We start from the raw sequence: 14,781 nt of genomic DNA, 5'->3' as shown, positions 1-14,781 counted from the left end.
CGCATTTTGTTCAATTTCTTCTTTTTATTTGAATTGTTTATGTGAAATATTCAGTTGCGTATTTGTTTTTATATGAGAATATTTGTATTATTCGGACTAGAGTTCTTGTCTGGGATGTTAACATTTGTTCGACTTATCAAAATAATAATGAAATTGTTAATGTCTTAACAAATGAACGTGATTTTTATGTCTTCATATGTTATATATTTTTTTCAATGCGACAAATTATTAAGAAATTTACAAAAGAAATCCTAACAAGCCTTAAGCAGTGACAAATAAAATGTAAATTTGATAGGAAAACAATGAGCGGACGTTTTTTCACGAGGAACGAAATAATCATTACACCGTGTCAGAATAACGTAAATTCATTGTTCTTTAACAATCGCTTTTCTCTTTAAATAATTTCACGTTTAAATAGTGTTTTCATCTTTTGGTGCTCGTGCACTTACTGATCCGCGCTATTTTTTAAATCGTATTTCCAAGTTTAATTAAAGTTTTATGATATGTTTTTTTTTAATTCAATTGTAAGGTTAAAGTATAGAATAGGTACAAAACACCCCCTCCCCATGTTAAGAATGGCTTTTTAAATAATAACGTTATTATTTTAGCACGGATCAATAAGTCTGCACTAGTACCAATCTTTTAATTTAGATTCTTTTATGTATTTAATTTCTTAATGAATTGGTCACACAAAGCAAAAGTTGTATCTAAAGAAATCCTAACAAACAAAACAAAGTTTCTGTTTTGAACACAAAAGAAAAACGAATTCATCCCACTTTGAATTCCTAAAAGGTAAGTTTATTATCATTTTTTATTTTTTATTACAATTTGACAAAATTCCATTAAATAACTTTTAAAATAACCATACACAGTTATTTTTTATCGCAATCCAATTAAAAATATTGCAATCCAATACAAATTTCTGTAAATTTTTTCGACATGCCCCAGCGTATGATAAACACCCCCAACCCCGAAAGCCGTTCTTAACATGGGGAGGTTGGGGGTGTTTATTCCGAAAGCCGTTCTTAATATGGGGTGGTTGGGCATGTTTATATTACTCTGGGGCAGGTCGTACCCAAATTTCTTTATAACAGACGTGAAAAAACAGTATGCATCTGGCATCTCTGATTAAACAATTTTAAAACATATTTTTAAACGGATATTAAATTTTTAGTCAAAAATGTGCTTATTACAGTAAAACTTATGTGATTTTTAGAAAATAATAATGCTTACCATAAACACAATAATTTAATCTGAAATCGGTAGAATTGTTAGAATTGTCTAAAGTTAAGTGAAAGGAAAATACAAGTCTTACTGGGTGTGTGCATCGGGAGGGGTCAGGCGAGAAAGAGAAAGATCAAAAATGGCACCTGTAGTTTTATGAACTGTTGTCTCATAAAGTCGCACGAAATCGTGCCGCACACATGCAAATGAAGGGGATTACAGGCTGTATAAAAGTAGCTCGAATTAAGAAGTGGGGGATATGTACTTTTGACAATTATCGGTACTAGTCACATTGTTGGATTTTGAGCCATGTGTTAGTTGACCTGCTGCTGCAATTTTTCTCGAGTTGAATGTATGAAGAACGAGCTATTCCAGCTATGGCCACCGGCTTGAAGAAAATGATAAAGCCATTCAGTGGCGAAGGCGATGTGGTGGCTTGGCTAAAGTTGGCCTAGTGGCAAAGCACCAAAAGGTAGGTGATGTTGCCACAGTGATACCGTTGTTCCTGGAGGAGAACGTGCTAGTCATATACTTGGAGCTGTGCAAACAGAATTCATCAGATTAAAAGAGATGAGGTGGACGGGGGAATCTGTCGAGGTGTATGATAATGAGAATTAAAGATTAGTGGAGCTATCAGGAATTAGGAGGCAGGCAGCGAGTCATGTGGCGAAGATGTTGTTTGTCACCGGGTTCCCAGAGGAGATTTCCAAGAGGTTGCAGCAGGTCCCAGGTGTCAAGACCTTAGAACTGAGCAAGCTATTCTCAACTGTGAAAATATTTGTGAGCACATAACCCTCTGGGTCTGTAGGAACAACAGCAATAATGCAGAAGGATGCGAGCAGAAGTTGGCTGAGACCACAAGGTGTTTCGAATGTGGGGGCCTGTATCTGCAGAGAAACTGCAAGACATTTTTGTAAAGGACAGTGTGCCACAGGTGTAACTGGAGTGGTCACATGGCAGTGAACTGCACAAGTCCAGGAAACTGGCTAGGGGGAACCAAAGCACTAGTGGCTACCCTGACTTGGGAATAATGGCGTACTTGCAGCAGATGTCCAAGTGGAAGATCTTGGTGGAGGGACAAGAAGTCGTGGCTCTGATTGACATTGGGTGTACCACTACCATGGTGCACACAAGCCTGGTCATAGGATGGAAAGGAAGGGAAAAGTAGTGGCATTCGACAGGTCATGAGTGAAGTGTCAAAGGAGGAGGACTGTCACAATTGAAATTGAGGAGCACCAGATGAAGGTCCATATAATTGTCATCCACCAACTGGTGCCTTGCGTTCAAGCGATTGTCAGAATTGATGTAATATCCCGACTTGGAGGCAGCAATCGCGTGAGGTTTGAACTGGCTGGGTGTGCAATGACAGAGCAGGTCAATGAAGGGATCAAAGAGGCTGGAGAAAAGAGATTGATATTGCGCAGTGATCCAGATTTTCAATGGAAATCAGTGGACAGTGAAGTGGGTCTGGAAGAATAAAATGCTGACACAAACAGAGCAGCATGCAACAATAATTTGTTCAAAGGCGAAGCAAGAAAGGATTTTGAATGAGAATTAGACAGATGGGTCAAGGAGGGTATTCTGTTGCCGTGAATGGATGATATGAAATTTGGCATTGATAGCCATTTTGCAACTAACAAAGGAGAAGGTCAGACCAGTTCTGGATTTCCGAGAGCTGAACAACATGTTGAGTGCCATACTGGAGGTGATGCTGTAGATGTATGCAGTCAGATCATTAGAGAATGGAGGAAAATGAATGTGCATCTATGGTGGTTGATCTAAAATCTGCTTACTTGCAACTCTGCGTTGACAAGAAACTCTAGAAGTACCAGTTGGTCAGATAAAGGCAGAACCATTACGAGGGTGGAGTTCGAGTTGAATTCAGATCATGTCGATCATTCTAAGAAAGATTCTGGAGAAAATGAGGAAAGGAGATGGTGTTGTAAGCTCATACATTGATGACATCCTCATAAATGAAACTCTGTTGACGTCAAAGGAGATTGTGGTTCACTTGAAGAAGTTCGGGTTGGTCACCAAGGCACCAAAAGAATTGGATGGGGAGCGACCTTGGAGATAAAGTACACCAGGTGGCCTAGAATATCGAAGGGAGAATGAGATTCCACAAATTAAAAAAGAGCTTTTTTTCATATGTGGCTGACTGATCAGGCAGTACCTCATTGCAGGCTGGCTTAGACCCGCATGCAGCTACATCAACAGATATGCCGAAGGAAGAGGCTGGGATGATAAAGTGAGAGGAAGAGTGGCCACCTTGGTCTTGAAAGAAGTGGAAAAGCAAGACCCAGTTTAGGGAACATGGAGCGTGCCGTGAACACTGGATGGAGTCGTGTCACGTGATGTAAGCAGCATTGCAACAGGAGTCATCTTGGAAATGGGTGGAGTTGTTGCAAAGGACACGGCGTGGCTAAGGAAGAAGGATCATGCTAGTCACATCAATGTGGCACAATTGGATGCGGTTACGAAGGATTGAATCTTGCCTTGAAATGGGCGCTACAGACTCTGCCACTAAAATCAATGATTTCAAACGATAAAAGAATAAGGAGAAGAGGGGCAGCAGAGATGCTGATGGAGCACAGGCTTGGGATACTGGCTGAGCTGATGCAGGAGTTTTCTCTGAAGTTGCGTGTAATTATGTAGGCCTCTAAGAAGAACAGATTTTCTCATGAAAGTGAGAAAAAGCTGACTCGTGCCAAAACAAGAGGATGTTGTTGCAGTCTCTGATCTGGATAATTCTGGGATGCAAGAGTTGCATGATCTGCACCATATGGGGGTATAAAGGACGTTGTACCTGGTGAGAAAAGTCGACTCGAGTGTCACCAAGGAATAAGTAAAGCAAATGGTCAGGACTTGCACCAAGTGTCAGTCAATTGACCCTGCCCCAGTACAGGGGAAGGGTTACTTGACAGTCATCAACTGCAACCCAGAAAAAGAAAGAGAGAAGATAAAAATGGTGGCCCTAGTTTTATAACCTGTGGTCTCATAAAGTCACGTACAATCACGCTGCACAAATGCAAATGAGGAGAATTACAGGCTGTATAAAAGCAGCTCGAGTTGAGAAGTGGAGGATCTGTACCTTTAACGATTGTCGGTGCTAGTCACATTGTTTGATTTTAAGCCACTCATTTGTTGGCCTGCTACTGCGATTTTTCTTGAGTTGAACAAAAGAGCACTGAACACAAAAACTGATTTTTGGGTATTTCATTGTTTTAACATTTTTTAAATAATATTTTTCTGTCTACTAATGTCTACTTATCTCACTAGAAAATTCTTTTTGATTTTTGATGTTTTATCCAGTATTTAAGGTTTTGCAATGATCAGAAACTTAATGTGGAAAAGTATTGGTAAAGTTTATAATATGAGAAAATTCCAAATCACAAAAAAAGGAATTAAAAAAAATTTATTCAATTCACTTTCCTATAAAAATTGAACATAAAATTAACAGTAATTGTCTGTATTTTTGAGATGAGGTGTTTTCATTGATTGAGATTGTCGGACTGACTTCCTCATCTTGGTTGTTATTGTCACAACGACGAAGGCCGGAGGGCAAAACGGCCGAAACGTTGTGACAATAACACCCAAGATGAGGAAGTCAGTCCGACAATCTCAATCAATAAAATGAACACCTACGTCATGGTCAGTTAGTCTCAACAAAAAATATAATCATTTGCAGTATCCAACTTTTGTGGTAGTGGAAAAGTGCAAGAGAAGGTTTAAAATTGATACAGGATTTTAGTGCAAAGTTCATCATCAACGATTTAGTGTCGTCACAAAAGTAATTAAATTGTGAACAAAATTAGATATGCAAGATACATGAAAGGAAATAGCATTGGTCAAACAAAAGTATGTAAAATTCTAGGTATAGCAATAATAACAGAAAAAAAGATAAGAAAACACTTTTGAAAGCCGACTACTCTTGATTTATTTGAAAGATTAAAGACTAAAGTTAATTTCCAAAAGGAAAAAAAATATTTGTGCACATGGAAAAAAGTTATTATGAAAAATGTTTTCACAGCAATATTCAGAAGCTGACAACTTCAGCTAAATTTTGAAATTAAATAAATTTATTGCAAAAATCTTTTTAAAGGTAAATATTAGTTTTCTATATTAAACCTATGCATGCAGTCCAAATCAGCGCCAGGAAAGTTTCCAGATGGGCAACTATCTTCATCAGGTAACTTGACTTTACTGCTATGTTTGCCCATCGGAAACAAGCATAGCTTAGAAATGAACAGATAAACGCCCACCTGAATGACTGAATAATGGAGTACCAGAATATTGAGTGGCTGTGGAACTTAGACCAGATTATGATCGAAAACAAGGGTTAGCTTGTGCCATACTCGGAATAAAGACTCAAACCTCACAAGGGATAAATTCTATTGATGGGCGTGATGCAGAAGAATAAGGCAAAGTTGCAGCCAGTGATGGACTACTGCAAACTCAACAATTCACAGAGAATTCAGATGTTTGTGCTGCTAAGATGCACAAGTGGTGTTAAAGAGGGGGAAGCATGTCACTGCTTTACCTCTGCAGAGCATATCTCTAAGTATGAGTCCAGAATATGGTAGAGGTCGATAGAAATAGATACTGACACGTTTGGAGTTTGGTTTGAAAGTGGTTCTCTACATTATAAAGGATATTGTAAGCAGGATGCTATTGCAGTAGGAAAATGGACCACGCAATGTCGGCTTAAATCAATGATATCTTTGTTGATGAAGAGATTGTGCCCACTTCTCGAGATAGGGAACATTAAGCTTAATAGGGGCTAGCATTAGAAAGGCACACGCTGTGCTGGAAACGAGGAAATGCAATCCCAGAAATTCCCAATATAATATGACAGACTGTATTTTCCTTGTGTGAGAAGCTTGTAAGGCACCTCCCAGTATGGGTGTGGCTTCCTGTAGCATGTAAAATAATAAAGAGAAGAGCCTGATCAATTAAAAACGGCTAGAATGACTCTCTACTCTGGTAAATGATATGCAAGACTGTGGATGCAATAAAGTGGAATGATCGAACATGTGGGATTAGTGTGTGGACAGCGAGGAACTGAACATATGTTTTGGTGCCAGTGCATTAACAATTGGAAAGAGATGGAACTTTAGTAAAGGACGCTTGTTGGCTGCAATCTGAGAACGATGTAGAGCATATAAATTTGGATGACGTGTGAGAGGAATTAACTTATCACTTCAGTGGCAGACCAAGGTATTGCACATAAAGACCAACTCTGTGTGTATACACAATTGGGTGTCAGACACTCTCAGTGAGAAAGCATGCGTTCACACCAAGGTTGCCAGTGAGATGCTCATTAGAAAATGACTAAATTGGTAAAGGAATATGGGCTCCCAGTTGGCATGACATTGGTTGTATCAACTCACAAAATGGCAGATTGACATGTATACCACAACTATGGTTCAATGCCATGGAGAAGGATGCAGGACTTGAGCCACTGATTGGTGCAGATGCAAACCAGATCATGGCTATGCACAGAAACAGTGGACATCTGGGAGCATGATGCACTGGTTATTTTACCCAAAGACTTTGACGTTCGACAAGAAAATAGCAGTCAGATTGGCAATCTAAACTTTCGTGGAATGCCAATCTGTAGATCTCACACAAGTTCACTGCCAGAAATAAAAATTGGAGGTGAGCAGCGATTGGCAACACTTGGGAAATGACATTAAACACTATGGTGCTTACTATTCCCTAACTATCATTGATTGTGGCCCGTAACGGTTTTAAGTGTTGAGGCAGTTAGCACAGCAGGATGCGTCAACTATAATGTGCCAACTGGAAGTGATCGTTTGTGAATGTGGCCTACCTTGGGAATTACTGACAAATAATGGCACAGCCTTCCACAGCAAAGAATTCAGGATGTTTGCAGATGAAAGCGGTGCTAACTTGAGATTTCACTGTGCATATGTCCCAGCCAGAGCAATGCCATCGTACTGTGTACTGATCATGGCCAAAATGTATTGCTCTTTATGAGAGGCGGTCTACTTATACAACATGACTCCAAAAGACAATGAAATCTTTAACCTCACCAGCCAATGCTATATACCAGGACGAGGTTTGGGTGAAAAAGAATCGATGTTATGTCACCAGTATTAGCGTGGTGGCAGGGGGGGGGGGGCGGGAGGGCCAGCCCCCCCCCCAGCCAAGGTTTCTGGGGGGCGCCAAAATGGGGTTTTAGGGGGCGCACCCTTTGTAGGAGACCCAAGAAAATTTTAAATAAAGACCTTAATAAACACAACTTTGTTCCATTTCTGAGGCTGTTTGGGAGGGGACCACCACAGTACGAACTGGCATACTGTCTGACAATGATGGTATGACCCCCCCCCTGAATGCCCCTCAAAAAATCGAGAGAAAGGCAATTCTTTAACATAAAGTAATGCATTTTAGTGCTAAAAATGCATCAACGGGGGCATCTGGAGGCCTTAAAATGGCAAGATTTTCCGGGGCTCTGCCCCGTACCCTGCTGGGGGGCTTACAGCGCCCTCCAAACCCCCAGCTGCATTTTTTCGCGACTTTGTCGCTCATATCCGGCTTCGCTCAGCCAGTGATTGGCCCCTTCAGCCGTCGACCTCCCACCATGCGTTTGGTTACCAGTAGCAGGCCCCGAACATAGACCCTACCAAATTAAAAATTATATGTGAGTGAAGGTACCAGAGAGTCTTTGTACCACAGGATTTAGCGAGAATCGGGTTACTGAGATAGTCCACAGTCCATCTTGGTGGATGGGATGCCCTAACACGTGAAGGGCCTGCACCCCAATACAGTGTACTCTCATCAGAAGAAAATTCTGACAGCATAGCATCTTCAGAGAGTGGGTCAGAAAATCTGATACATAATAACGAAACTGAGTCAGAAGATGGTTATGAGCTTGGAGTAGAAAAAGCACAAAGGACCTCACAATTGTGAAGAAGCACCTGGCAAAGATGACTACTACCAAGATGCTTCTTGTGTGATCATGATATCAGGGAGAGATCTGAACGCTCATGGAAACAAACGTCGAAAGGTGGCATGTGCATATTGTAAAATGTCCCCGACACTCGAACTTGAAACATGACTGATAAAGAATATGCAAATTAAAATGCGATCAAATCTGATTATATAAAAAAGTTTGCATTTGGAGAAGACATTCTTTTCTTTTGACTCAGTCGCTTATATGTGTGGTTAATTAAATGTATGGTCAATTAAATGTATGGTTAATTAAATGTATGGTTTATTTGCATGTCAGTGAAAAGGAAAAATATTGATTTTCTATAAAGATCAAAATAAGACAAGAAAAAAGATTGTGTGCCAAGAACAGTGCAAGCTGAGGAAAAAAATTTTTGCACGAACATTTAACAGTATTTGACAATTATAAGACAAATTTTACTTTCAACACATCATGAAGTCAACAGTGATATTGAAAGAAAAAAACTATGAAAGCTGTTTAATGGAGTCATGCATAGGATTTCTATATGTTTTTTGCATCCATGCCCAAAAAACACCAGAATTGTTTTGACGAGAAATCTATAATGAAACAGAAGCAAGAATCTAAGAGGGCATGGATTGATGAAAAAACTCTCAACTAAGAATCATGCATATCATTCTTGCAAAAGTAAAGTTAAAAAATCTTTACAAAGAATGTAAGAGTCTTGATGGACGGCATAATCTACTAAAATTCAAGAAACGGAAGATTGTAAAACAGAATCCACCTGTACATTGCTTTCTTGAAATTCTTATTATTACAAGCTTTGTGGGCAATCCTGAAAAAACTCAGATTAAACATCATATTTCACTTGAGCCCACTTTCTAAGATGTTGCGTTGCTCATTAGATCCTTTCGCTGTCACCAAGTAAGCATGTGTTATATCGGCCTTGTTTTTATTTTCAGTGATGCTTAGTGAAGCAATCCCTGACTTGCTAACAGGCATAAAATTTTAATTAAGGACTATTCGATGGTATGTGATTCGATGGTATGTGATGATTCGATGGTATGTGATGATCATCGTAAATTCCGTTGTTAAACAGAGCTGGTAAAATACTAACTGGTATGATACTCAATAGAATCGTTGAACACTTTGTAGATAACATGTACCCTGTGAACATGGATTTTCCTTACGTAGTTGAATAATTGAAATGATATCTGTGCTATAGCATGTTGCTGAGAAGTTATGAGAGAAGAATCAGGAGCTCTGTATTGTGTTTTAATACATAATGAAAGTTTTTGTCTTTGTTAAAAAAACAGCTTTGGGCAAAATCCAGAAGAAACTGAGATTTCCTGATAATGTTAAACGTCATCATATCTATTTATTAAGGTATAAAAGCCTCACTTGTCTCTGATGATGTTTTATTTTTTTGTTTATCTCGCCGAAGGTACCAAACAAGGATGTGTGATAGCCTGGTGTTATATGCCTTATTTTTGTTTTCAGTGATATTTAGTCATGCGGTCAGTGACTTCTCAACAGGTATTAAATTTCAGTTCTAGACTACTGGAGGGCACTTCAACCACCAGCACTTCAAAGCAAACCCCTTGTCCGAACCGTCCCCGTCAGAGATATTCTCTTTACTGATGCTGCTGCTCTCAGTGTCGCATTTCATGAAGACCAGTTACTTGTCCATCGTTTTTCTAGCAACAACAAAATCATCCATAATTAATTAATTCGCATTAAAAAGATAGAAAACACAAGCCAACACCGAAAAATGTTGGAGACAGAACCCATTAATGCATTGCTTTCTTAAATTCCTAGCCATGTTAATGACAAAAATCAGAAATATGATTAATTATCTACATGAGAAGCAAAATTAATTCATCCTGTACATTGTATGATGAAATTATTAATTAAATCGCAAATACCAGTACAGTATTTTAAAAGCTAAGATATCAACTATGGAGTTAACGTAAGATTAAACTTGAAACTAAAATCAATGTGCATAAAGCTGCTGTGTATTCAACTTTAACACACAGATCAGAAACATAAACATTATACTAATAACACATTCATAATGTTTATGTCTTCCACAAGAATTGTCTATGAGTAATATATGGTGTTTCTGTGATAAGAGCAAATGTAGATTTATTTTCCAAATGTACGATTACAGGAATTAAGAACTTTCTCACATAGTCGCAGCTCTATTGGGAATGTAACAATGTGTATATGTTTTCTCCAAAGCTTTTAGTTTTTATAAAAAAAATCTGATGATAATCTTGTTTACAATAAGTAACCATGTTGCAAGGAACATAGGACATTTATTTTCTAATTCTCACGCCATACAAAATTTGTCATCGCATGACGTCTCACATGTCTCTAATGTGACCATCCCTCTTACATGCTTTCTCTCCTTTTTATAGTCTTTTTTTCCTAAAATAACGTCGTTTTGCATTTCGTATGCTTTGCATCTGCACATCTGTGCCCTGTGACAGGCAGGCTGTGTTTAGAATGAACGATAATAAAATTCCCAGAATGCAGATCTCTGCTGAACTTAATAGCAGAGTAAAGAGTGTTGGAGTGCCTTTGTTGAGTGTTATATTGGTTTTGTAGGTTAACTTTGTTGTTACTGTGACATTTTCATACTTCGCTAGCGAGCGTTTTCATATTTGTTTATGTTTTGGAGACTACCGGGAAACAAGTTCAGCATCGGTGCAGACATATGCGTGTCTTGCTTTCATTACTTACTTTACCTCACTATTTATTGTTGTATATGTACATTGTTCATATGTCACTGTCTTTACAATATGTCTCAGGAGCGTTATGTTCTTTTGTATTGCAGGCTGTACCTTGGGTTTAAGTTGAGTAAAGCTTGGTCTGCACAACCAAGTTTCCTTACCCTACAACATTGAGATAAAAAGAAAAATTGAAAACTTAACGTGTTTTTTAAGCGATTCAAGCAAAGAATATTCTTATTAGAAATGTATTTGTTGAACATATGTATACATATATGTGTATATGTGTCCTTTGTTTTCTAACTGCGATTAAAATCCTATAAAATTCTATATAAAATTCTCATTAGACTATATCCTAAACAAAACCTTTATCGACTTGGTATATCACTAGTTATAATTTTGTTATTAATGTAGAGGTTGTGAGTTTATTCCAATAATATTATAATAATATTGACAACAATAAACACAGAATACTAGTATGTGACTTCAAATACAGCAAATATTCAATTTCATTTACTTTTTCATTTACAGATGTTCCTGCTTGAACGCTTTTCTTGAATTTTACTGGATTATCATATTTTAAAAATTATTTTATGAACAGTTATTGCTTTCTGTGTAAGAATACATCAACGTTTGTGGAGAAATATACATCTCAGAATATCATTTCACAAGCTTTCTAAATAAATAGAAAAACACATCCCGGTGATATTTATATGTGTTTCATATTCAAGTAAATTAAGACGTATGAAGAGATGAAATTATAAACTGAAAAAACAATATTTTATGCAGTACGATAAACCATTGCACTAGAAAATATTTCTGACAGATATAATGTAAGATAAATGATATATTCTTATGAAGTATGTGGCGTTTCTGATATTGGCTTAAACATCTGTGAATTAAACACTCGAAGATAAAATTCCATTTTATTCATAACCACGTTTGTAATCTTGTTACAGGATAGATTTTAGTAAAACATGCAAGTACACAGTACGGAAAAGCCACATTCTTGTGAGGTGTGTAAATATTCTTGTTTTCAAAAATCAAATTTAGTGAGGCATATGAAAATTCACACTGGAGAAAAGCCATATTCTTGTAAAATATGTGGATACTTTTGTTCTGAAAAATCGCATTTAGTGACTCATATGAGAACTCACACTGGGGAAAAGCCACATTCTTGTGAATTTTGTGGATATTCTTGTTCTGAAAAATCATCATTAGTGAGACATATGAGAACACACACAGGGGAAAAGCCACATACCTGTGAAGTGTGCGGGTATTCTTGTTCTGACAAATCAAATTTAGTGAGGCACACCAGAACACACACCGGGAAAAAACCACATTCCTGTGAAATGTGTGAATTTTCTTGTTCCAATAAGTCAACGTTAGTGACACACATGAGAACTCATACTGGGGAAAAGCCAAATTCTTGTGAAGTGTGTGGATATTCTTGTGCTGAAAAATCAAATTTAGTTAGGCACATGAGAATTCACACTGGGAAAAAGCCACATTCTTGTGAAATATGTGGGTATTCTTGTGCTCAGACATCAACGTTAATGACGCATATGCGAACACACACTGGGGAAAAACCTTATTCTTGTGAAATGTGTGGATATTCTTGTTCTGTTAAATCAAGTTTAGTGAAACATATGAGAACTCACACTGGGGAAAAGCCATATTCTTGTGAAGTGTGTAGATATTCTTGTTCTGAAATATCCAAATTGGTGAAACATATAAGAACTCACACTGGTGAAAAGCCTCATACCTGTGAAGTGTGTGGATATTCTTGTTCTGAAAAGTCAAATTTAGTGAGACACATGAGAACTCATACTGTGTGAAGACGACAGGCTCAAGAGGGGAACCCTCCACCACGATCAGGAAAGGGTTATAATGGCTGTTCAAGATCAGGAATTGATGCGCAATGCATTCAAGAAGGTGGCAGATCTTAGTAATTACAACAGCTGCAGGGTCTGCCACACAGAAATGGAAAGTGTGTGTCATCTGATATCAAGTTGCAAGGTTCTTTTGGAGGGACGGCTACTACATAGCGAGACATGATGGAGTATGTAAATACCTCCACTGGACCATCTGTAAAAAATTAAATATCCAGTGTAGCAGCAAGTTCTGGGAACATCAACTTGAAAAAGCAGTAAGAAATGACATATATAACATACATTACAATCATGTAATCCCTACAGCCACCTACTTTGAAAATGCTGCTGTCAAACCTGATATAGTTATATGGAATAAGTCAGAGAGAATGGCAACCTTGGTTGAGGTGACTGTCTTTAATGGTGGAGGTCTTTACAGAGCTGAAAGGGAGAAACAGACCAAATATCAAGTATGTATGATATGAAAAAAACTCGAATCTTAGGGGGATATCAATCATACCAGTTATTATAGATGCCACAGCGCTTATGAACAAACACCTGAAGTCCTAACTAATATTCCTGGTGAACCAAATGCAATAGAAATCCAGACAATTACACTTAAGTGAACAGCGAGGATACTAAAAAGAGCTCTCGGTTGGTTTCAATAAAAAGCAGAGGAATATTGGCAGCTGGTTTGGCTGCCAACATTCCCAGTACCCAGCATTACAATCTTCAGCGGAATAAAATAACCAATTGACAAAATACATATGTTAGTAGCCTTTGTTCTAAAAATATTAATTTTAGTGATGCATATGAAAATTCACACTACATAAAAGGATTTTAAAAACAAACTGGCAAATATACCCGGTGAACTAAGTTCCAGAGATATTCAAACAATTAGGATTAAAAGAACAGAATATTTAAAGGATTTCTTGGTAGCAGGTAAATGTCTGGCTGTGGCATGACCATCCTAGGGGGCGATTGGGCTCCTCACTGGCGGGACTGAGGCTCCCAAAACATTGGAGAATGCCGGGCAGATATTATTGTTTTATTCGTTGAGTATTGTTGTATGCTCAAGCAACGGCATCCAACCCTGCTGAAAGAAGATAAATTTTATTGTTTGCTGAAAAATGATAACTTGATGTCACTTTGAGAGACATAACGAAATATAATTTCGTTTCCGTTGCCAACAACCGCTGACTCAGGGTTGGTTGGCCTCTGAGTGCAATACTAGATTGAGAGATCACAGAGTTAACCTTTTGATCGTGAGAAACAGGCACGAGAAGGTTTGCAGAATCACAGGTACACACACAGGGATGAAGGACCTGATCTGAGGGGAAGTAGCTGGTGGCGATTGGTCCAGAGACATACCCGACCTACTCCATCACCTCAGTACATAAACGAGGCCCTGGGCTGAAATCGCCAGAGTTGGAGCTGAGATTTTCGAGAAATCAAATACAATCGAAGAGTCATCGTCCCTCTTATCTTCCCGCAAAACCGAGAGTAATTAATCTAATTTGGACTCAGTAGAGTTTTGTCAAAATCAACAACTGAACAATTTAATATAAGTTTATATTTTGTACATTTATCTTGAATTTACCAGTAGAATAGATATAATTTAGTCTGTTTTTTTTTGTGTGTGCATGAAATTGATTCTTTTCTAGCGTTACAGATCGACAAAACAACGGCATATAAACCCGAAGGTGAAATTGACTCTGACCAAATTGATCAACGGGTCCTACTATGCTGAGAACCTTATGAAGAATCCTCTGCGAAGGACGGGCACAGGTCACATTGGGGTCCGTGACTGAGGATTGACTCGTATGTGACAAGGAGATCCCTATTAGGGATCACCGACCTTTCGTCTTGTAAAATGCCACAGCTCGAATGAAATGATAATCAAAATAAAGAGAGCACAATAGATTTGGTAGATATTAAATAAATTTCAATATAACGAAAACAAAGTTGAAATGCCAGAACCAGGAATAACGCCTGGGATGTTACAGATGATTTTAGATCGATT

General features: G+C 38.1%; 1 long non-coding RNA gene across 1 annotated transcript; it reads left to right on the top strand.

The window, feature by feature from the left end:
• The first annotated feature begins 365 nt into the window (after positions 1–365).
• Positions 366–14,375, top strand: LOC145278961 (uncharacterized). The gene is made up of 2 exons (XR_013868383.1): positions 366–792; positions 11,419–14,375. It is a non-coding gene; the product is annotated as an uncharacterized LOC145278961 (long non-coding RNA).
• Positions 14,376–14,781: the final 406 nt, after the last annotated feature.

The sequence above is a fragment of the Euprymna scolopes genome, chromosome 1 (assembly GCF_053919585.1).
Source record: "Euprymna scolopes isolate OS-2025 chromosome 1, ASM5391958v1, whole genome shotgun sequence".
Lineage (NCBI taxonomy): Eukaryota > Metazoa > Mollusca > Cephalopoda > Sepiida > Sepiolidae > Euprymna > Euprymna scolopes.
The sequence above is the reverse complement of the archived record's forward strand: the minus strand, read 5'-3'. Positions and strand labels throughout refer to the sequence as shown.